General features: G+C 33.4%; 1 long non-coding RNA gene across 1 annotated transcript; it reads left to right on the top strand.

Annotated features, from left to right (window-relative positions):
• The first annotated feature begins 3,862 nt into the window (after window positions 1-3,862).
• Window positions 3,863-21,462, top strand: LOC110350395 (uncharacterized). The gene is made up of 5 exons (XR_002396937.2): window positions 3,863-3,992; window positions 11,614-11,705; window positions 17,354-17,421; window positions 17,608-17,652; window positions 21,294-21,462. It is a non-coding gene; the product is annotated as an uncharacterized LOC110350395 (long non-coding RNA).
• Window positions 21,463-24,433: the final 2,971 nt, after the last annotated feature.

Below are 24,433 nucleotides of genomic sequence, written 5' to 3' on the forward strand. Positions count from 1 at the left end.
ATGCTGTGTTTTTTGTTGTCCAGCTGGATCCCACAGGCTCAGCTGAAATACATGCTGGGTTTACAGGCTACTTCCAGGATTAAGCTATTATGAACCCATCAATAGGTGATTGGATAAAGAAAATGTGTTTTCTATACATGATGGAATACTACTCAGCTATACATAAGGACAAATTTGAAAGAAATTGGATGCACCAGAAAATGTTAAGTGAACTAAATCAGACACATAAGCTTAAATACCATATAATATCTCTCATTTAAGTAACGCAAAATACAAAGACCATAATACAGGATGGATATAAGCAGACAAGGGGATGGATCTTTTGCAAATGGGGAGGGGTCCAGGAAAATGAGAGAGAAGGGAAGGGAAAATAAGTAGAATAAAGATATGTCACAGTCAGGAACCTAATAACCTCAATGAATGTAAATATTTTATGTCATAAACAAGATAGAATCAATGATATCAACAAGAACAAAGTGGAGAAAGGGGATTTGGAGGAGGGAGGGAAGGAGAAGAGGATTACAAAAAGAAACAAACTGTGTTATGTACATTTACCCACTCCCCAAGATGAGTGTAAACTGCATGTACTGCAAGCATATACTGTACAAAAAGGAAAACAACAACAGCAGCATACTATAGAAAGACTGGACGCCCAGTGGAAGAAGTAGGAACTGATTTCTTTTCTTTGCTGCCTTATTCTCACTATGGTTGCTCCTCATGGAAACAACAACATTGTGTTTTACCAGCAACATTAGATAGAATTTATGGGTTCAACAAATCCACTAAAGATGATATTGTCCTCTCAGTGAGATTGACGCCTGCTCTATGGGATTCCTCAGATTCCAGGCTCCCGGATCCTTGTTTCTAATGATCAGTGAAGGCTGAGCAGCACCCTTTGTCAAAGCCTGTCTAAAATACTAAATGACAGTCATTCCACCCCCTACCCTATCCCCTATCACTTGACTGCTGCTTCCGACAATTTCTATTTCTCTACTATGACAGTGTTTGTTTCTTTTTTCTCACATTCTAGACAACTACAATTTTGTTTATTGGTTTGCGGTAAAACGTATACAACACAATATTCATGACTTAATTTCAATTGTATAATTTTATTTATTTTTGTTTTTTGAGACAGGGTAGTTCAGGTTCGACTTAAACTCACTATGTAATCCACTCTGGACTCCAACCTGTGGTGATCCTCCTGCCTCAGCCTCTTGAGTACTGGGATGACAGGGATGCATCACCATGCCTGGCTCAAGTGTGACATTTAATGTCTTGTGTACATTCATGTTGTGAAGACATAACCAGAATGTTTTCCTTCAAAACTGGGGCTTGCTTTGCCTTAAAGCATTGTCTCTACTTTTCCTTTCCTCTGATTAGTGGTAACTACTATTTCATTTTCCGTCCCTATGAATTTGATTATTGTAGGAATCGTGTAATAATGATCCATTTGTCAGTCTTATTTCACTGTGCATAATGTCTTCAAGTCCATCTTTTCTGTGCCATTTCTGCTAATTATTTTATTTTATTATTATTATTATTTTTGGTACTGGGAATCGAACTTGGGTCCTTTGCCTTCAAGGTAGGCGGCAGAACCACTGAGCTAAATCCCCAGCCCTTTTCTAATTATTTTAAATTTATTCTGTGAACATAACGGGTGCAGTTTCTGTCTTCTGACTTAACCTTGATAGTGCAGTGACTCCTATAGCTCCCGATTTGCTAGGTGAGAAATGTGTAGCCTTCAATTCTCAATTAAAAGTTAATAAGATAATTTCAACTAACAAATCCATCCATAAGGGTTAATTATATGAACCATTAGTCATACATTATTTCTGAGAGGAATTCGATTTATGTAACCCACAGAACTGAGAACCACTTTCATTCTTACTAGAAAGGGGAAAAGGGTTAGTATTTTCCATACTTTGGATCTTAGGTTTGATTTATTTAACTTTGTTTAACACAGAATATTAACTAATTCTAAAATTTTGCATTTTGGTTTGGATTAAGATGCTTCTTCTAGGATAAATGGACAAGGGTTAATATAGTAAGAAATATAACATTAGATGAGCTAGGAAGTTGGTTTTCTTATTTGCAGCTCTGATTTGTCTTTTGAGTAGGAAACTCAGCTGAACTTAACATTTTCTTGTCTATTTTCTATTCTAATGTTTTGCATTCTATGACAACTCCCTAAGAGTTATTTATTAAAAAATTCTTTTTTTTTTTTTGAGAACACATTTATAAAGAGATTTAGGGACAAAAAGTAGAAACAGATTCGTTAAAGTCTCATACTCACATAGACGCTTCAGAGCTCAAGTGTGCAGTTTTGGGTTAAGAAAACCTATGAGTCATTCTATCCCTGGGGAACCCATTTAATCATATTCTATACTGTGGTTAAAATGTGTGCTTCTGCTTTAGCCACTGTGTGCTAAGCTTATTCTCTTGTTCCCACAGGGGAGTCTGGCTTATCAGAGATAAATTAACCCAAATGGAAAATAAGCTCCGTAAGATGAACTCTGATAGTTCCCTATTTCCCTGATGTAAGTGGCTTCATCATCCCAAGCAAGAGTTCGGTACTCATTGCAGGCCTTTGTGTGATCATCCGGGGACACGGAGAACTTACCTGAGATGCTGCTAATTATCTTCTTTCCTACTTCTTCTCACCCCACCTTAAAATATTTTCCTTTAGAAGTTATATTTTCATACTGCTGATAATGATGATTAAACAATTTAAAAATTATCATTGCGCTGTAGTTAGCCAGATTAATTTACAAAGGCAATTTACAAAGTTAAGAATATCAAAGCATTTGATTCTTCCCTTACCCTCCATCCTTACTCGCCATGTTGAACTGATTTTATTGACTACAACCTTAAGAAGTATCTGGGCTTTCAGCCAAAATGTGATGCTACTTGAAAGCTGATGAAAATTTCAACAATATATTTGAAAGAAATATTCATTACTTTATCTTCTAGTGAAGTCATTATTTGCTGACTAAATTTATTTAGCAACAGAGGAAAAATGATTTTAAAAATTCAAAAATGCAAGACTTACTCTTTCTCACCTGGCATTAAAATTCATGTTTAATACATGATTAATATTTGTTTTGTATATAAATTGTCCGGGATTTTTTTAATTAGTCAAAGTAACAAAGTAAAAAACATTTAAGTACTTATTTGCTTTTCAAAGTCAGAACTGAAGAATAGTGCATACAGTATGTATTAATGTTATCATCCATTAAAGGGCTTTGAAGGTAATTGTATGATATATTTTAAAATGTAATGTATGAAAATATTCTATTGATGGAAATGTCAGCCTCAGTTTTTAAATCTTAAATTTCACCAATCATTATAGTGTTCAATAGTGAAGCTCTAAAGGAAATAAAAATTGTATGTTTTATTATTGCATTCTTTTCTGAGTGCAGTATATTGATTACTTGTAGCTATGGAGCCTTCCTCTATTAAACATCTGTTGTTTTAACAGAACACTAATGTATTTAGGTCATCAATTGGTCCAAATTCTAAAGATCACCATTACCAGTCTAAGTCAGGTATATGAAATATATTCCCCCTTTTTTTTTTGGCACCAGGGCTTGAACTTGGGACCTTGTGCTTGCAAGTCAGGTGGCAGAATCACTGAGCTAAATCCCCAGCCCCCAAATATATTCACTTTTATCAGAGAAAGTTTTGGCTAGCCACCCTCAGCTGGGGACTGCCATGTGGTTAGCAAAGAGTCAAAGAAAGGGGATACATATTGAGGTTCCAAGAAACTCTCATTAAGAAAACCTACAACACCAAAAACATTGGCCTCTGTCTCTTTAAATTTAGTATACTAATGATAACAGATTATATCTTGGGTTATGGTTGACAAATTGCAACTGCTATAAAAAGCAAGTGGGACACTCTGAGTTGGAAAGAGCAGAAGGCTTGGAACAGCTGGGGTTCGGCTGACATACGAAAGCCCTTGACTGCTTGTCTTTCCACCTCTTGAGTAAACAGTAAGTGCTGTCATATATTAAGCTGTGATTTGCAAGGTTTCCTATTGTAGATAAAAGTATTCTTGACTTTAAATTAATTTTCTATTAAAATTGATAGTGGAGAAAAACACATCTTTATATTTAACATCACCCAAACTATTCTATAGTCCAGAAAATATTGAATTTAAGTCCTCCTAGTAAATACATGTATGTGGGTCTTGGTTGATAAAGGTAAAATTTGTAAGGTTCGAAATCTACATTTTCTCAGAAAAATATGTGATCTGGTTTTCATGCTGCATTTCAAATATTTAAATAAACTCTAGTAACCTATGAAATATTGGGAGGAATGACTCTTTAAACAGTTTAAGTGATACCATTTGAAGATCTTTGGCATTGTATAGGAACTTTTATATTTATATTTCAGTATAAATAAAAAATAAGAATAAGCAAACAATTGTATCAAAGCTAGAATAAAGTAGTATGTTGTGATCCTTAGGGACATAGATGATTATCTATTAGTTATTAGATTTGGATGGGAGAAAGAACACATTTATTAATACATTAAAGTTAGTCTTCATAGAATTCTTTTTGTTTTGTTTTGTTTTTCGTACCGGGGATAGAACTCGGGTACTTGCGCTTGCGAGGCAGGCGGCAGAACCACTGAGCTAAATCCCTGGCCCACCATAGAATTCTTTAGGCATTATGCTGTTCGATTTCCACATGAATAAATTACATTCAATACAGAATTATTAATCTTGGTTTAATACAAAGATCTATCTTCCTGGGATGTTCCACATTAAAAGTATTTAGGCCCTGTAGGCCAATAAACTCTCTGTTCCAACTATTTGTGTCCTTGCAGGAGAGTGAAGATGGCCATAAAGAGTCACCAATGAACAGATGTGACAGTTTTCCCATAAAAATTTATTTACAAATACAACCAGCTCTGTGAGTTTGACCTGCAGATTCTAGATATACTTCTCCACAGTCTGAAATCCCTCAAACGTTTACAAAATTAAAGGAGACAAACTTTCTTACAAAACAACCTGTAGCTTCAGGGAGAGTTGAAATAATAAAATTGTAGGAAATGTTATGTTTTGGGACATCTCCCACCCCAAGATTACAGGGTTTACAAATTAAACTCTTTCGGTAGTTCTTCTGCAGGAGAAAATATCCTCAAGGAAACAGAAAACTCCAATCTCATAAAAAATTTAAGGTTTTTGTTTTGATCTATTTTTTCTTCGTATTTTGCACTTGTAAGAAAAAATTCACTAGTTTTTATTTAAAAGTAGAATTTTTAAAAACTCCCCTGTTTTATGATTGTACAAATATTTTCCCAATAAAACCATTTTATTTCTCATGAAGTTTCTAAGGGCTCACAAATTAAGAGGAGATTACTCGTGTGGTTCTCTAGCAGGCAGGATGGATTTATCACTTGATAGCGTGTCTCGGACCCACTATATTTTTACTTTGGGACACATGAAAAATTTCTAATTTTGTTTAAAAATCAAAAGATAAACTAAAGTTTTATGTATTGCAAATGTTTTAATATGCAATAGTAACATATTCATTTTTATAGCCATATATAAACTTATGTATGGCCAATATACTATTTAAAACAATCATGCAGCTTAGTAAAACAAATGTAATAGTTTTGTGCAGTAATCTCTCACTCTTTCCTTTTCTGTCTCATTCAGAAGACTGAATTTCAGTATAAAAATTACTTGTAAGTAATCTAATTATCTGAGATTTTTAAAATTTCATATTGCTGAATTTAAGTAGAATTGCATTATGCACTAATGAAAAGCAATTGCTGCTTATTGAACATATATCAACTGGTAAAGTTTTCATAAAACCCTATCTACTGGGAATATGTATGCTACATTTTATATATGCCAAACATCCTAATTGGAATAAAATATTGTGTTTCTATTTTTATTTGTCTTTGCATATTATTGTATCTCATGGAATATAGAACAAAACTAGCACAATAAACGAAATTTAAACTAGATGAGACACTACTATGATAACTTTTTCTTTTTTAAATGAAAGTCTGTGAAATTAAAATGTGATCTAATATCATCAACTAGTATATAGCAGGTCTGCAGCCCTTTTCCTTGCTGTGACTTTCCTATTGATCTGCCAGATTTATATTTCTGCCTCCAGAGACTGCACATAGGAAAATGTACTCCTGTCTCCTTTCATGAAAAAATGAACACAAGTTGTATGCTTCTGTGGGAAACTAGAGCAAGCATCTTGGGTTTTCTTTCTGCTTTTTCCTCTTCTTTCCTAGAATTGCAGACTTCTTTGTTACTAAGCTCAGGCACTAAGAGTCTTCTCTTTTTGTAGCTAATAGAAAGTGTGTGTATCCCTTAGCTGCTCCAAGGGGAGAAGATAAACACAGACACGATAAAAAAAAATATTTCCTGTTAGAACTGAAAGGTGCTGACTCAGGTTTGCATCTGCATTACAATAGCCACAGTTTCTTGAGATGCAGTTGTTAATACACACCAGAAATAATTCTTTCCAGCATGAGCCTCCAGGAATAAATTAGAGGGGCAAACAGTTGATAATGAGCATTGTCCAAGCAGTTCTTTCTCCTCATATCTTAAAAGCTTGCCTGCTTTTGATAGATGAGACACAACCACTTAGTGTTAAAGTCATTTAGGTGGAAAAATTAACCTATACCACAAATATATTTAAAATATATTTTTGTCACTTGCCTCTACATTTGCATTTTCTTCCAATTAAGTGCCATTCTGGTTGCATCATATTTAATGGTTTCCTGTCCACAAGATTTTTGCATCCTATTTATCATTTTCCCACACTTACGCTTCTGTATTTATAACTTAATTGATTTATCAATCATTTAACAATTGAGCATTCATGAAATATGGATAAGGTGTCAATGTGAGCTGTTAACTATAGGAAATAAAGATAGAATTGAGCTTATAGTTAACCTGTTGTCCAGCTCATGCTCCCTGTGTAAGGGATGCAGTGCTCGAAGAAATGATCAGGGATTGACTGGCTAAAATATTCTTTTGAACAATGAGCTATGTTGATAACAAAGGTGGCACACAATTTTGGGGCAGGGATCTCACACTCTTCTCTCCTCTGCCCCAGTTACATGTACATTGAAATCACTAAAGAACAAAAAGAATCTGCCTGTACATAAAATATAAGAAAATACAGATAAGTACACTTCACAGGCCAGAAGCTGTTTTTGTTTCGTTTTGGTGTTTTTCTCCTTCCTGGTCCAATGCAGAGAGCCAGAGCCGGGACTGATTAGGGGCAATGTATCAGCACACAGTTCTGCTTACTGAGAAAACAAAAGGGGAGCTACTGGCCGGAGCCAGCTAACACCCTCTAATTGCAGGAGCAAGAGCAAGCCATGGGACAGATGGAGAGCAAAGTACTTGGATCAATTTTTATACTGCACATCAACAGCTTTGTGAAGCAGCTGCGCTGGGATAGCCAGGGTTTTTTTTCATTGCCTAAACCAAGCAAAAAAATGGTACTTTTTGTGGTTCCTCCTTCATGAGGCCCCAGACAACAATGGGAAGATTAAGAAAAGCTCTACCTTATATACATAACAGAGGCAGGAGAAACAACATATTGTGCTGAGATTAAAATTTTGGAAATATGACTTCAAGTAATCAGAGAAGCCAAGCAGTGGAAGTGCCCATTTTGGAATTGGCAGCTCTTTTTCTAGTCTCCTCAGGGCTGCTGGATCACTGAATCTAAAATGTTTGCTCTAATCAACCAGCCCTCGGCATGATATCTCTGTTGCAGAATATATGGCAGGTTAGCTTGAGGAGTTTGTATTTCATCTATGTTCTTTCTTCCTTTTCCACCTCCATATTTATGTCAATTGAGTACTTGAAAGTCAAGACATTTAGATCATAGGATTTTTAATAGATGCTTTGAAAAAGCAGGGAGCAACATCAAAGTTTGGAGCCCATATCATTTCTGATCCCAGGCCCAGAGAAGTGACGGTCATGGGTCCAGGTGGTCTCTAGCTGGATTGGAGTCATTTCCATCTCAGGCAGTACTGAGGGATCTCATCAGATCTGGTGGATCTGCTGGGCTCCTCCTCTTTATTATCCAGTTAAAAGAAGAAAATTAAGATGAGGCACCAAGAAAAGCAAAATTCCATTCGCAGGAGAAATGTTAAATACTGTCAAATTTGTCCTTGCAACATTTAAGCTTATCTTTGTCCTTTATATATTTAAATAATAGGTTATTATATTAAAAATATTGAATTCTCTAAGTTTGAATTTTACTCTCTTAATTCAGCCTTCAAGAGATATAACATAAAAGCTACACTTTTGAAATCACACTAATATGGCTCAGTACCTATGTACTAGTGGCCTATTAGGAAAATCCATCTGTAATTACTATGTTTTGTTCACCCAATGTGTGTTGCATGAGAATTAAAGAATATTAAGTAATGCTTCTGGACCATTTTGGTTCTTCTTATGAACCAAACTTAGACCTAAATTTTTGCCAACAGTGGGAGTGAGGGAGTCCATGCTCGAGGTTGACTGACAGCAACACTCCAGCATTGCGCTGGATAATCATTTCCATCGTGGTGTGTCTTCAGGGAATGTGATGCCCATACTTTTTACCATGTACCTACAGAAAGCCTTAGTTAATCTCCCCACTCTTTCTTTCTCACATATTTTAATGTCATTCACTTCCCTTCTATATTATCAAAATATCCCCAGGGACATCAAGTTGTGTAGAAATAAGAAACCTGAGCTATTGTGCACAGGCTTTTAGTGTTCCACCTAGCAGGTCATTATTTCTTCTGGGGCAAGGAAATAAATGCTCCCACTAAGAAATTGAAAGGGAGAATAAAAAACAAGTATATATTTCAAAAAAATACCCTGCCCACTTTCATCGAGATAAGAAAAATACTATTCTCATTTACCAATTGTATCCATTCTAGCTGGATGCTTGTCTTCATTTATTAATGTTTTAGATCCATAATAAAAATAACTAAATCATTTATGGCAGTGATATTTGTTCCTTGAAAATTCATAACAGCTCACCTAAGATGTTGCATCTTATTACCTATTAAAAGTAATGCATTGAGAAAATATGATTGTAATAATTATAACTTGAATAAGATCTAACATCAAATGAATGCCTATTGTACACCAAAATATATCAAGAGGTTTCTATGATTTCACTAACCCTTAACAAAGAAAAATTAGACATCATTCCTTTAATTCATATGAGGGCCAGTTAAATTAAAGTTACATATGGCATAAAAACTAAGCAAAGAAATTCACCCACATCTGTGGGTGATACTATTTTCCAATGCTTCACATATTTTTTTCAAAGTTTTTGTTATTGTTGTTTTATATGATAAAAGGTCTCTCTGTGTAGTCCAGACTGTCCTCAAACTCCTGATGATCCTCCTGCCCTACTCTCCTAATTTCTAGATTTATACATATGAGGTGCTCTGCCCAGCTAGAGTGGTTTTTGAAACAAAGAAACAATACTATGTAGATTTTGAGATAATATATATTTCTAGGAAAATATTTCCATTGTTAATGTCATAGTTTAGTATGGAGTTATGCTTATCTGCTCTTTTAAAAAAGTTCATCTTTACTTGCCTTCGATTACAACTTTTAATTTTCATTTGGGTTTCAACAAACATTTTTATTAAAATAGCGAGGTTGTTTCTGTTTTGTTAAAATACTATTGTTTTATTTATTATTTTTCATGATTTAACTAAAAAATTTCTCAACACTTATTAGTTGATTTTCTTCAAATATTTCCTTCCATTTTCAATATCAATAATGAAATATTAATTTGATTATTTTTATTAGACTGCTAAGTGCAGTAAGTTTTCCTCCAAGGATGTTTTAGAGAATATTCAAGGCATTTTCAATTGTTTTATTTTTAAGGTCATGTTAGTTTTGATTCTCTCTTTGGGCATTTATTTATTTGTTTATCAAATATTAATTAAAAGTTTTAATGATCCATTCACTGTTATTTGGGTCATAGCATTAGTAAAATATATGACAGATGTTCTTTGGTTCCAGGTTCTTAATTTTTATGGAAGATGAATGATGGCAATTAAACAATAAACAACTAAAGAAAGGAAATAAAGAGAGAAGTCAGAGAGTTTTGAAAACAAAAATGAAGAGACAAACAGGACTGGAACATTTAATTAAAATGGTTATGAATCATACTAAGTCCTGGGACTAAGACATGAAATCCAAGAATAACCCAGTCATAGAGCTAGGAAAAGGAAAACCTTCCATGTACAAGAACTATCTTCCAAAAGGTCCCCAACAAAAATAACATTTAGTAGGTTCAAGGAATTAAAAAAGACTATAGTAGATCTCATCAATATGATTTCCTATCAGTATGAAACCGTAGAAGTAACCCTTAGATGCAATTATGTAGAAATTTGGAAACATGATAAATAGTAGAGAGGGGGGTATATCTTAGCAGTGAAGGACTTGTCTTTCACATATAAAGTCCTGAGTTCCATGATCAGCACCATAGATGAGAGAGAGAGAGAGAGAGAGAGAGAGAGAGAGAGAGAGAGAGAAGAAAGAATGAGAATTGTCATTGGAAATTATTTGGGGACCCAGTGAAGATTTTAACCAAGAAACTAATAGTCTGTGTTGAACATTAAAAAAAAAAAAAGTGTTGAGATTTCTGTGAATACTTTAAGGACAAAATTGACTTTGAAAATAGAGTTTCAGTTTAGATATGATATAATGTATGACCTTGAGAGGTAAGAGTAAAAATAAAGAGTTAACGGTGGAGTCAGTATATATTTTAGAAGTAAAATAAATCATTTTGGGAGACAATAAACTACCTGAGAAAAGTAATACAATTAAATCTGAAAAATTTAGTAGATTTGACAATTTCTTAGTGGTTTTATTGTTATAATCTTTACATTATTAACTTTAATTTGCTTATATGTAGCAAGTCCATTTTTGACATACGTTTAAAAATATATATCCATATACACACTTAACATTTTCTGTTAAATTTTGTGTATATTAATATATCAATTTGAGTGATTATCATTCTGATTATTAGAGAATATTTATCAGCTAATGATCGAATCACATAAACTATCATGAATATTGTGTGTGAATAACTCCATATTGTTTTCTTTTTTTTAAATTTTATTTATTTATTTTTTGGTACTGGGGATTGAACTCGGGTCCTTGCACTTCCATGTTGTTTTCTTTAAAGATCAGATGATCGTCTCCAAATGTTTTTTTGAAATAATAAAAGTGGTAAGTAAAAGTAGTATAAAAATAGATCCTTTTGAGCTCACATGAATGGTCCCCACTGTTAATAGTTTAGATTACATGTCTCCTGATACTTTACGTATAGACTTAGTTGTATCAAAATTGACTTTGGACTTTGCTTTGGGAATGAATCATGCATAGACAGCAGTATACCAGGTAATGAATCAGAATTTAGCTATTCTTCTAGACAGCCGTGTGGTCTTTCCCAAGTTTTGTCTTCTCTGCTCACCATTTTATATACCATATGACTGTGTGTGTGTGTGTGTGTGTGTGTGTGTGTGTAGATTTGTATTCACTCATACTTTTAGCAGTATATGTTTGGGATAATATGCAGATTTTTTTTATTGTTCTGATAGCTGACTTGATAGAAGAATGTGGATGATCATTGCTGCACCAGTCAAATTGGGAGGACATGAAAAGCACGGTTCATTATCACCGGTTTTTACAAGTATGTAATGTATCTTCTTGAAATGTCTTTCTTTGTCTTAAAACTGCTCTAGTATATTGGTTTGAGCTGCTCTTTTAATGAAAAAAATAAACATAGAGGTATTAAGTTTTCCTTATATTTGTTAGGGACTCATTTGTTTTGGACATGTCATTAGGGGGATATTTTTGTTTCTTTGTTTATCTTTGTGTATTAAGAATATAAAGTTGACTAATCCTAATTTATATTTTAATATAATTATAAAATATTCCATCACTGATTTACATGTGAATCATTTATTATTAATAAATAATCACTTATTTAGTCTTTCCTGTGCATCCTCCACAAAACGCAGGAGCTAGAACATTACACATTAATTTCATTTCCTTTTGTCTTCTGCTCAACCCCTCAACTTCCTCTCAAAAGAGGGCATATGGTATATAAAATAATGAACAGAGAGGATCTAAAAATTGGTCACTGTGTGGATATTAGTGTTTGATTTATTTCTTTTACCCTTAAGCCTAAAAATAGTTACTTATTTTTGTGTGTCCTTGAATTTTATGAAAAGTTGTCATTCACTCCTTGTAACATGTCCTGGACTTGCATACTCACTTAACTAGGAGTTCTCATCCAAGTAGCTCTGCAGACACTCTGACTGGCATATAAAGTAGAGCAACCTTATATTGCGCAGTAATCTCTATTCCATTAGAATTAGGAGAAAGTAAGAATATTTATCCTTCGTAGGACTTATCTTTCCCACATTGTCTAGTGCATTGACCTGACCATTATAAAGAATTCTAAATGATGCTGTAATAGAAGTTTTTAATTACTTCTTTTTAAAAAAATATTGTGACAAAGCTAAACAGCTGCTGTTCAGATTTGATTAGTAGACATTCTTTGCCATCCTACCATATTTTCCCCAATTTGAGTTTAGAGACTCAGCATGAAAAAGACAGCAAAGTATGTTAACATAAGGATTTAGATTTATGCACTCAGGTACATGCCAGTGAATTGTGAGCTACTGTATTTCCCTGAAAATAAGACCTAGCTGGAAAATACACTTCAGGTCTATATACTTGTACCTGGTCATTACAGTGGTGATGGCCAATATCACTCTTCTCTTGCTTACTGGCTAATCTGTAATGGCAGGTAGTTCCAGGATAGGCTTTTTGGGACAGCATTTTCATCTCTACTTAGGTCATATTTTCAAGGAAATATAGCATTAGCAAACTATCTTGATGACCTTCTACCTGAGCATAGAATGCCCACACACCTGAAGATGGTTTGTTCAATTCAGAAAATGTTAGACATGCAGTCCTCAACACCAGGGTTGATGGGGAAAATACAATTATAAACAGTTTCCTTCCAATAGGAAAAAAAAACAACAACTTCCCACAAAGGTAAAAAGGAGACAATGAATATTTTTAGTGAGTAAACATTAAACCACAGTGTGATACTACATTAAAGAATTTGCAGGCAGATCTCACCTTATTATGTATCCAAACAGATCAAACCAATTAGATGCATATTCTTGAGATAAATGGTAACTAGCCTTTCATAAAAGAACTTGACCACATCCTTCATCAGACTTGGTTCACTCTAAATCAGAATTTGAAGCTAGCAGAGGTTGGTTCTTGATATTTAAGGCAAGAAGCCATTTCCGTAATATAAAAGTGAAAAGAAAAGTAGAAGTGCTGGTGTAAAAGCTCCAGAAGATCTACCTAAGATAACTGATAACTGTAACTACACAATTACAGTTATTCAGTGTAGACAAAAGATTCTTGTAGTGGAAGAAGACGATATATAGGACTTTCATAACTGGAGAGCAGAAGACACTGTCTGGCTTCAAATGCTTCAAAGAACATGTTAATTTTCTAATTAAAGCCTAATGCAACCAATGAGTTTATGGTCAAGCAAGTGTTCACTTATCTTTCCAAAATCTGGGGAACCCCTCATGCTTATACTAAATCTACTTTTCATGTGCTCTATAAATAGAAGGACAAAGCAAAGGTTAGCAGCACATCTGTTTCATTGCAGTTTGCGGAATGTTACATGCCCACTGCTGACAACTATAGCTCAGAAAAATAGGATTTTCTTCAAAATATTCCTGCTCATTGACACTGCACCTAATTACTGATGAAGTCTTTTGGAAATGTACAGCAACATTGCTATCATTTTCATGATTCTTAACACACCATCCATTCTGTAATCCATGGATCAAAAAATAATTCCAACTTCTATTGTTTAAAGAGATACTTTTCCATTAGGTCTCTGTTGCATATATATATTGATTCCTCTGATAGGTTGGGGCAAGAAAATCAAAAGTTCTCTGCACCTAATTCATCATTCTTGATTCAATTAAGAACACTTTTGATTCATGGAGGGGTTCAAAATACCAACATCAGCAAGAGTTTGGAAACAGTTTCTTCCAATCTCACAGATGATTTCTATGAAGTCAAAATTTTAATAGAGAAAATGAGTGTAGACATGGTGGAAATAGAAAGGGAACTAGAAAAGGAAGTGGAGCCCATTGCTTCAATATTACATCTTATGGATGACCAAGGAAAGTAGTTTCTTTACTTTCAGTGAAGAAGCTGTGAACATGATGATAATGACAGCAAAGAGCTTACAATATTACATAAGCCCAGTTTACCTCAGCAGTGCTGAAGAGTTTGGGAGGATCTACTCCACTGAAAGAAATTGTTCTGTGATCAAAATGCTGTCAAATTTCATCACATGCTAGAGAGAAATCTTCCTGGAAGAAAGAATAACTCTATGTATAAAACTTCATTGTTGTCAACCTCAGTGTTTAGAAATCACCACCCTGACCATCCAAGAGTCATTAGCAACAGGGAAGCAAAACACCCCAGCAGAAAAATGGTGACCATTTGCTAACGGATCAGAGAATTATTAGCATATTTTGGAATAAAGTCTTTTAAATAAGGTACACATATGTTTTAGAAATAATGCTATTGAACATTTAATAGATTATAGCACAATGTAAGCATAACTTTTATAGGCATTGGATTGGAAAACCCTAAAGTCTTTGTGACTTGCTTAATTTCAATATTCACTTTATTGTGATGGTCTCACTCAAACACATAGTATCTCAAAAGTATGCCTGTAAGATCATTTTATCATCTTCCTGATTTACAGTGGAAGCTTTCTTGATTGTGACTGAAGAGATAAAAGAATTTGCCTCATTACTAATTAAATAATTCTTTTTCATTTGCTTGCTTGTCTTGTATTGTCAATACTTTTAACTATAGGTGATGTTATCTTTATAGATTTTCAAAGAACAAATTTATAACTTTGTTGATTGTCTTTTTGTTTGCTTTTTTCCATTTTATTGATTTTTCCTCTATTTTACTAAAAATTAACTTTAATTTACCCTGACATGATCTTCAATTATTCATCTCACACTTTTGTGTTAGAAATTTTGCTTACTAGGTTAAAAATATTTAAATCACTTCCTTTTAAAAGCCATTTATTTCTATAAATATTGTGTGAAATCTCACTTCTGTGATATGAAATAGTTTAATATACAATCATTTCATTATTCTTGATTTTAAATATTTTTAAATATAAATTATAATTTATTTTGATATGATTCATTACATTATTCAATAAATTATATTTAATTTGCTAATTTATTGGGTTTCACTATATGTTTAGAAAATAACTTCCATTTAAATTGCGTTTTGGCCAGGAAGCGTAGTCTAAAATAACCTGTGAAGTTTACTGAGACTGGTATTATAACAGATGCATGGATATTTCATATGTATCTGTAAGTAGGTCAACCTAAAATTACTAAAATCACAACTATTTCAGATCATGGTGACATGAGCAAACTTGTTATTTTATTCACTACTGTTCAACTGTTTCTCTAATCATTATCTGCTTTATCTACCAATTAATGGAAAGTATATTTAAATCATCCTCTATAATGCAGAACCCCTGAAGTTCTATTAACGTGTATTGCTTTTATATAGTCAAGCTATGTTTCAACTGTACTATATTTAAAATCCATATATTATATGGTTCAATTACATTTTTTAAAGTTTTAGAATCAGCTTCTTTACTCTCAAATATGTCTTGGTGTTAAATGATATATTTTAATATTAATATGGATGTATCAATTTTGTTACAAAGCTTACCTTGCTTGCTCATGAATGTGTTTGGGGGAGAGGGTGAGGGACAACAATGTAGTCTTCATTTTCCAGGAGATTCAGAGGGGTACACTTAAAAAACTATTTTGGACTTCAGCTCTAAATATTATGGAACAAAAGTCAAATTTCTATAGTTTACATAAAATATTTGGTCCTGTAAAGCATAACAATGTCTGTTCTTCTCTAAAAGTTTTATGCTACAGAAAAATAACCACAATGAGAAAATTAGCAATCAGAAAATTGACATATGATTATCCCATGTGCTAAAAGTGTCCATTATACATGATAACATTTTATATGGAGAGTGACAACTGTTATTGTAGTGCTTGACCTGGTGTCACTTTTAACTATCGGAGGTGAGGTCCTGTGAAGCAGACACTTGTAGTAGAAGCTCTTGCGAGAACCACAGTGTGAAGTCAGAGGTTTTAGCAGAAGCCATATGGCTGAGATTTGGCAATTCAATTTCTAAATTGGAAGCTGAGAAATTTGTGATTTTCAAAGCAAAGTACCACATATATATTTAGCTTATGCACAGCCACCCTGAACACAATTAGTACCTTTGAATAATATTCCGAAGACACAAACATAAGCTATATGTGTTATCTATTGTTATAAAATAGAAAGGAAATGATTTTTAGAACCTCTGATGTTGGAGCCTAGATATGTTTAAAAAAACCTATGGGAAGTTCACCTATTTAAACAACTATTTTTGTGTTATTAAAATGAAACTGTTTTGCTCAGTTATAGACAACCTCAATCTAAATATAAGTACTTTGTTGAATAAGAAATAAAGTCTTAAAAGTTCTACCCCAGTCTGATTAGGCAACTTACCCATCTCTCAAAAAATATAAAAATAAAAAATGTTTGGAAATGCAGTTCAGTCCAAAGGGCTCGGATTTAATCCTGAGTTTTATAAATCAATCTATATATCTATTATTTTCATTTTAAAAATTTAACTTCATGTTAACCTGCATTTTGCCTCAATAATTGTTAAAAACATAGCCTTTCTTCTGGTGATAAGTCCAGTATTAGCAAATCCAATTCTGTCAGTAAAAATAAGAACAGAGAAAGGAAGTAGCTACTAGGAAAAAAACCAATCTTCTTCCAAGGCCCTCTGAAAAGAGATGCTTAGAATCACTTATCTATCACCACTCCAATTCAGCTAAAGCCTTTGGGCTACAGGCGAAATTACTTCCAACTCCCCCGCCCCGACCAGAGTCCTGGTGCCCTTCCTGACTTGGTGAGAATGTCAAAAGTTCATTCTCCAGTGACTTCGTTAGACAACCTTTGTCCTCCTGACTCTGTGATCCAGGACCCAAGTCCGCTTCCTTGTTGTAACAGAACCCCCTACCTCCTGGCTCACTTCAAAATGACAGGAATTTATTTTCTAAAAACAAAACAGAAAAATGTCAGTTTTTGTTTTTGTGAAGATGGTAACTGATGACCCTGAAACTAGAAAAAAGAAGTTGACATTTCTTAAAATGCTGATTATTTCTTCTGCAGTAATTTCTGCTGAGAAAGAAGAGATCTGTATCTCTGATGAAAAGGCCTCAGAACAATGAAGGACACAGGTAAACTCTGGAGTTCTTCCTGCATGATGGGGTGCAGGCGTCATCAAATTACAGTGAGGTCTGATTCAGTTTCTGCCTTTATAATATTTTCTGAAACACGTCAAACAAATTAAAGTTCTAGATCATGTTGAGACCCATGTTACAGGTTCTGAGAATTGCTTCCTTTTACTTTTTTATTAAATCTAGATAACACACGGAGTTCCTGTGTGGGTCTTTGGGACATTTTTCAGAGTAAGTTGCACGTCATTTTATGAACTTAGTTTGGTTTAGAATTTCGGGGAAGATGGCCGTGTTTGTGTTTGTGTGGAGGAGACGGCCATGGTCCTCTTTGTCATCCAATGTAGAGTTGGTGAACAGAGGCAAAATTCTCCTGAAGACTTTTGTTTCTGAACTGAGTTGTTTGCAAACAAAAGCTCTCATGAACCAACGTATTACTCTACATGTATATAATGGTAAATTCATGTGGTATTATGCTTTGAAAATTACAAAATTTCAGGGTCTAATTTTGAAGTTGAATTGTCAAATCTCAGCCATATGACTACAGGGAAATCCTCTGATCACACAACTGTGGTTCTTGTTAGATCTTCTATTACAAGTGTCTGCTTCACAGGAGCTCACCTCTGACAGTTAAAGTGACACCAGGTCAAGCACTGCAATAACAGCTTGTCACTTCCCATATGAAATGTTTTTAGAGATAATGCACTGGACACTTTGAATAGAGTGGGAAATCGTATTTAAATTTCTTTGTTGCTAATTTTCTCATTTTTTCTGTTGTATAAAGCACTTAGAAGAGAATAAATATCATTATTTTTAAATGAGCACAAATTATACTTAGACTAAAAATTTTGTGGGTACAATTTACCTAATATTTAAACAAATTTACGATTACATATTAGAGTTCATAAACTCCATAGTCTCAAGTACTGTTCCTTTTACTTTCTAACCCTGCAGTTTTGTGTATAATTATGTTTTGCTAAAATTACAGAATAGGAAAAGGAGATAATAAATATAATTATAGACATAAGTTAGTTTGCTGTAACTTTATGTAAATGTTTATGAGTTAAATGATTCCTTTTAGGTGTAGTTTAATTACAATGAGATTCCTCAAAGCTCGAGGATGGAAACAAACCCTATATCAGCAACTCCACAGATATGTGAGGAAACACACACACACACACACACACACACATGAAGAAATTTCCACTGCGTCTATGCGTTTATATTGAAATATAATCACTTTAATCCCTTTTGTATTGAAATATACTGGGAAAGGAAAAAATTCATCATTTACAATCAAGAATAATAACTTTCATTTGGTTAAAAATAGTACTGCTATTTTTCTTTGTTAACAAATATTTTTATTACAAATATTGCTTTTTGTCAGAAGAAAATGAAAGAACAGATATCCCTTATGGGTTTTTTAAAATAATAATATAAAATCATGAGAATCAGAGGGAAATAAAATAATTAAATGTATAAATTTTCAAAAGTTCATTTTTTAAAACAAAAATGAGAAAAGAATCACTATTGTACTATTTGGGAATATTTTTTGATGCCTCTCTTGTTGGAAGTTACCTTGATTGTCAGGTCTGTTTTGGCTTCCAACCTGTAATGATACACAATTTGGTTGAAGGATATGAAGTAATTATGTCTTTTAGAGATAGTTGGAAATTTATTTAATATTTCTTTCAAATAATTGTGAAAATTCTCATTGAATAATATACCAAATCTCAACAAGTTGTGTGTTCAATGTTTAATGAAATATTTGATTAGAAACCATATAAGTAACTTTTTTGTACTCTGCATATTTATAAGAAAATGTATGTTTTAAAAAGCAAATGATATTTTAGTGTTATTGTAAAAATAATTTGGCCCTATAAAGCCCCAGAGACTACCTATCTCAAGGGTTACAGATTTTGGAAATCAAAATGTTTAGTATTGCTATTTTCACCAGTCAATTTAAACTCAAATGCAATGTATGTAATGAGTATTTATCTTTTTCTAAGAATTTAAAATCTTTTGATTCTATGCTTTAAGGAATCACTCAGTATTTTCAGAAATTGCAAAATTATTTTTAAAATAGATAAAGTTTAGGAAAATACTGCCATATCTAGGTTACATTCTTTAGACTAATTCTAGTACATATGTGTGAGATGGAGTTTTTAAACTTAAAATGGTCAAAATTATTCTTTGATTTAGAGAAAGTGTCATAGGTTGAAAACTAGAATTATTTTTTAAAGGAAGTGACAATATTCCTGACAGTGTTTTGAAACAATGTAAATAAGGGTGCTTCTCTGAAAATAGAAATATTTTATAAAATAAGTTAGTGTCAATTTTAGATCATTTAATTGCTTTACGTAAAAATGAATATGTGTATCACATATGCATACAAAAGTTTATATAAATGAATATAGGTACAGATTCAGATAAAAATATAAATAAATATGAATAAAGACATAGACTAACATATATATTTTGAAGTATTTCTCAGAATCTTAAAACTTTTACAACTAATTATTAATGAAACTGAAGAATGAATGTATCTCAGTGTAGCTTTTCTTAAATTAAATGTAACATCTATAATCTCCTTGTATAAATCTTGTATCTAAAAATTGTTTTCAAAAGATAAGATTAAAAATTCATTTAAAATTAGAATAATGAAATAGCATTAATGAAATATAATGAAATGTTTTGCATTGAACCTTCTACCATCCACCCATTTAGTTTTATTAAAAGCCCCAATTTCAATTCTGGTATACATTAAATTTTATTTTAAACAATATCTTTCTTCTGAAGTTAGTCTCTCATTAACTTAATACTTTCATACAAATAGTAATGACAATTAATGTATGTGAATTACATTTGCTCAGATATTCATATTAACTAATATATTCATATTTTTTTGTCATTACTACCCAATATACAATGATAGCTGATGGGTATCCATGTGAAATATAAACATGTCCAGCCTTACCTTTGTAGAGCAGAGTTTGTGACAGGCTTAGATTATCTATTGTGGTGGTCTTACTAATCTTGCTTTTGGCCTTATCCTAATGCTACCTTTTCCCCACTGTAAACAGTTTCTTCCTCAGCTTTAACAAATAAGTAGAAGCTTAAATTTGCTTTAACATTTTAGTGCTTACCTAGTTGTCATAATTATTAATATAATAGTATGGAAAGTGCATGTAAACATGTTTATAGTGTGATTCAAGCAATAAGGCATAATAAAATTGAAAAAATTATGTCAGAAACATTTTTTCCATAGTTACGTGTTGCAAAGCCTATGTCATTGTCAATGTGACTGTATTTTCCTTAGCGAAACAAGTGTCTTCTGAACTCAGCATGAAAGGATTCCAGATAATTTTAAATCAATTTAACCTTGGACTTCAAAACTAAGCTCCCTGGAAGACTGCCTGCTTGTGTCAAAGGTGGAAGTGGTTCAATAAAACTCTTCATGGACAAAGTGACAATTCGACTGAGGCATGGCTAACCAGCCTTCAAACAGTCACAATTTCCCACTTTTATGATGTTGGCTGAGCCTCTCCCAGTCTGATCTCTACGATAAAAAGCATCTAGTACAATTACCTGGGCACTCAGCCTAGTGTTTTGTTTTTATTCCTGTTGATGGCTGTAAGGATTAGTAGGGGTTCCATTTTAGCCCTGAAAATAATGAAACAGTGCCTAAAAGTTCCTCCAGGAAGGAAAATATGCTTGCATTCATAGATTTCCTATAATGCACTAGAGTAATTCTGCTGTTAATTAGGTGATAAAAAATCAATGAAAAAAGAGCTAGTCACATGATTTTTATTATATTCAGTTAAGAGAAATAGTTAGATTTGCTTATTTTTATTTTGTTGATTTTATTCTCGAAGTTTTCCACCAGGTGAGGGTAAAACACGAAGCAGAAGTGGGCATCTTGGAAGATGAATCAAGCTGACACTCTGGTCTCAGATTTCCATGCTCCAGAACTGTGAGAAATAAACTTCTGTTATTTATAAGACTTCCAAAAAATAAAAAAGACTTCCAGTCTATGGTCATTTATTACATTTGCTTTATGATTGAGATGATAATTGATTTTACTGGTTAGCACTAACAAAATAATAATTCTAAACTAGGGATATACAAAAACAAATATTTATTTCTCAGCTATCTATTCCAAGCTCCATTTAGTTTATGCAGTTGTGTTTCACTGTATAGCTCTACTATGTGCCTGGCCAAACCTCTTCTTCATATGAAGACACAATGAATACTCTGCACCTTCTTATTCTCTATCTATAATTGTTTCTCTGGCAGCAACAGGCTAGTCCATGAATGTTCTTAAGGTAGTGATGGAGGAGTAGGAGGGCAGATAATAGTGTACAGGGCATCTTGAACTCCAGAATTGGAAGAGAAATATTGGTACTTGTTTTATTCTCCTAAACGTAGTAAGCAGCCAAGCCCAAATTCCACAAATCAGAAAATATGCTCAAACATCCTAGCAGGAAGAAACACCAACTAATGGCACAGGGTTCCCTGAAGGGAAGGGCAAAGTATAGAAATCATCACATGAACTTACCAGAGTCTTTCTTCTTGGATGCCCTGATTTGCATCCCTCTATGAGCAAAATATTATCACTATAATACCAGGAAGCAAGAGAGATTAATCCAATCATGATCGGGTTTGAAATTCAGAATTTATAGATTTATATGTTTCATGTATTGTTCCTCTTCAACTGGTGGCCTACAAATTAAAATGTAATGTTATTTTTCCTATAAATACAACAAATATGAATGTGGCATTAAAGTAGGAATGGATAAGCCTAAATTAAGCCAATATTTATATAAAAAGAAGGAATGTGATGGACACAACAGAAACAACAGGTAATTATTAAAGAAAAGAGAAGACCATGAAGTGCAGTATTTAAAACTATTAAAGAAAAATAACAAGAATGATTGTTGATATAAATCTTTTTTTTGTATTAAATTCTTTTATTGGTACATTGTAGGCATACAACACAATTACATTTCTCATTGGGAATTGTACCTTTATATAATGCATCTTGGTTCTTATTTTTTCCCCATTCCTAGCCCTCCCTTCAGGCCCTCTACCCTTCCCTATTTACAAAGACTTTATTTCCATTTTTTCCATTTCTCATCATTTTTTCCTTTCCCTTCTTTCCTTTCCCCTGCCCCTGTTGATATAAATCTTATACAAATATAATATACATTAATACTTACAAATCAATAAATAGCTAGCCTGACCTTTCATGACAAAAGATAGGTACTGATTATTAATATTTTCAATGTACAGGCTGACATTATTCCAGAGTTGATATAAATGGGACATTATGAGATATTTTCTCAATGAGCTAAATAAATAAGAATTCATGGATAAATTCTATAAAAGATAAGAATTACTGAATCTAAAGATAAAAATAAAGTATCCAGGCCAGGGATTTAGCTCAGTGTTTTTGCCACCTGCTGTACAAGTGCAAGGACCCGAGTTTGATCCCTGGTACCAAAAGAAAGAAAAGAAAAGAAAAGAAAAGAAAAGAAAGAGAGAAAGAGAGAGAGAGAGAAAAGCGAGAAAGAGAGAAAAGCAAGAGAGAGAAAGAAAGTATCCAAATGATCTTAAATTCATTTTTTAAAAAACCCCAAACTTAAAATTTTATTTACATTTTTCCTGGAAAGAAAACATCTGGTCCAAATAACTTCACTAATGAATTGTACCTAGTGCACTACTTATGTACAAAGTATTTCACAATATTGAAGTTACAAACACATTCTATGAAGTCAACATTATTTGGATTGAAAACACAAAAGAATAGTAAAAGTGAACTACAGCACAATATTCACCTTGAACATTAAAATTTCTAACAAAATGATAGACCCATCCTACAATATACAAAGAAAATAATGTACATGCGCATTATGGTCTGGATGAGAATGTTCCCTAAATATCTCATGCATTCAAGGGTGTGGCTCTTGGAGGTGACTGGCTTATTGGACTCATATAGCAGACTAACTGTTAGGAGGTGGACTTTGGTGGGAAGAGGCAGGTCATTGGGGACGTAGCTTGGAATGCTTTGTCTTCCCTGCCTTCTCCTTGCCTCTTGCCTGCTTTCTGCCCACCATAGTGTAAGCAGCTTCCTCTCTCCAGACCTTCACACTATGACATTTCTGCCAGCCATGGAAGGACTGCAGCCTGTGAAACTGTGAGCCAAAATGAACTTCTCCTTTTAGTTGTAGGTGTTGGCTATGGTACCTCAGCAATGAGGCAGCTAAGGGAAGGAAGACAGAGAGCTTCCTCCCCAAAATAAAGGATTGATTTTGCATTAAAAATAAACCAATGTATTTCAATTTCCTAATAGTCATCTCAACATTATAGAGGGCACATCTGTGAGGACTCTGTAGCTAACATCATACCAAATTTTGGAAGACTGAACTATTTAATATCACCAATTCTATTCAACATCACAGTAGAGATTCTAGCCAATACTACAAGCCCCCCCCACTAATAACAATAATGCTATTTATGGCAGTATTTAAAATAAAATAATTGCGAACATAGAGATAAAAGGAAAAAATAACATTATTCATAAACAAAATCATTTTCTATGTAAAAAATTCCTAAAAACTTACTTCCAAAAACCTAGTAAAACTAAGATGTGTTTAGCAAAGTTGAATGCACATCCCTGTGAGGTGATGCACAGATAAATGATACAACCTTTTTTATAAGTGTGTCTGTACCGATGCTTCTAGAAGAGATCAGCATTTGAATCAGTAGAGTAAGAAGGTCCACCTCACTTGTATATGGTGAGTATCATACAACTCTTTGAATATTCTGATATGCACTTGCTGAGGTGGAACATCTTATGCCACCCTTGGACATTATAATTCCTGATTTGGGTTTTGAAGTCTGGCACTCACACCAGTATTTCCTCCATACATCCTGACTTAGGCAGAATTACACCACTGGTTACCACCTTTGCCAGTTCTGCAGCTTGCAGATGGTAAAATTGTTCAGATTTCAT

This window comes from Heterocephalus glaber, unplaced genomic scaffold, assembly GCF_053883595.1.
Source record: "Heterocephalus glaber isolate CG9 unplaced genomic scaffold, H.glaber_assembly_v1.0 deba00000901, whole genome shotgun sequence".
Taxonomy (NCBI): Eukaryota; Metazoa; Chordata; class Mammalia; order Rodentia; family Bathyergidae; genus Heterocephalus; species Heterocephalus glaber.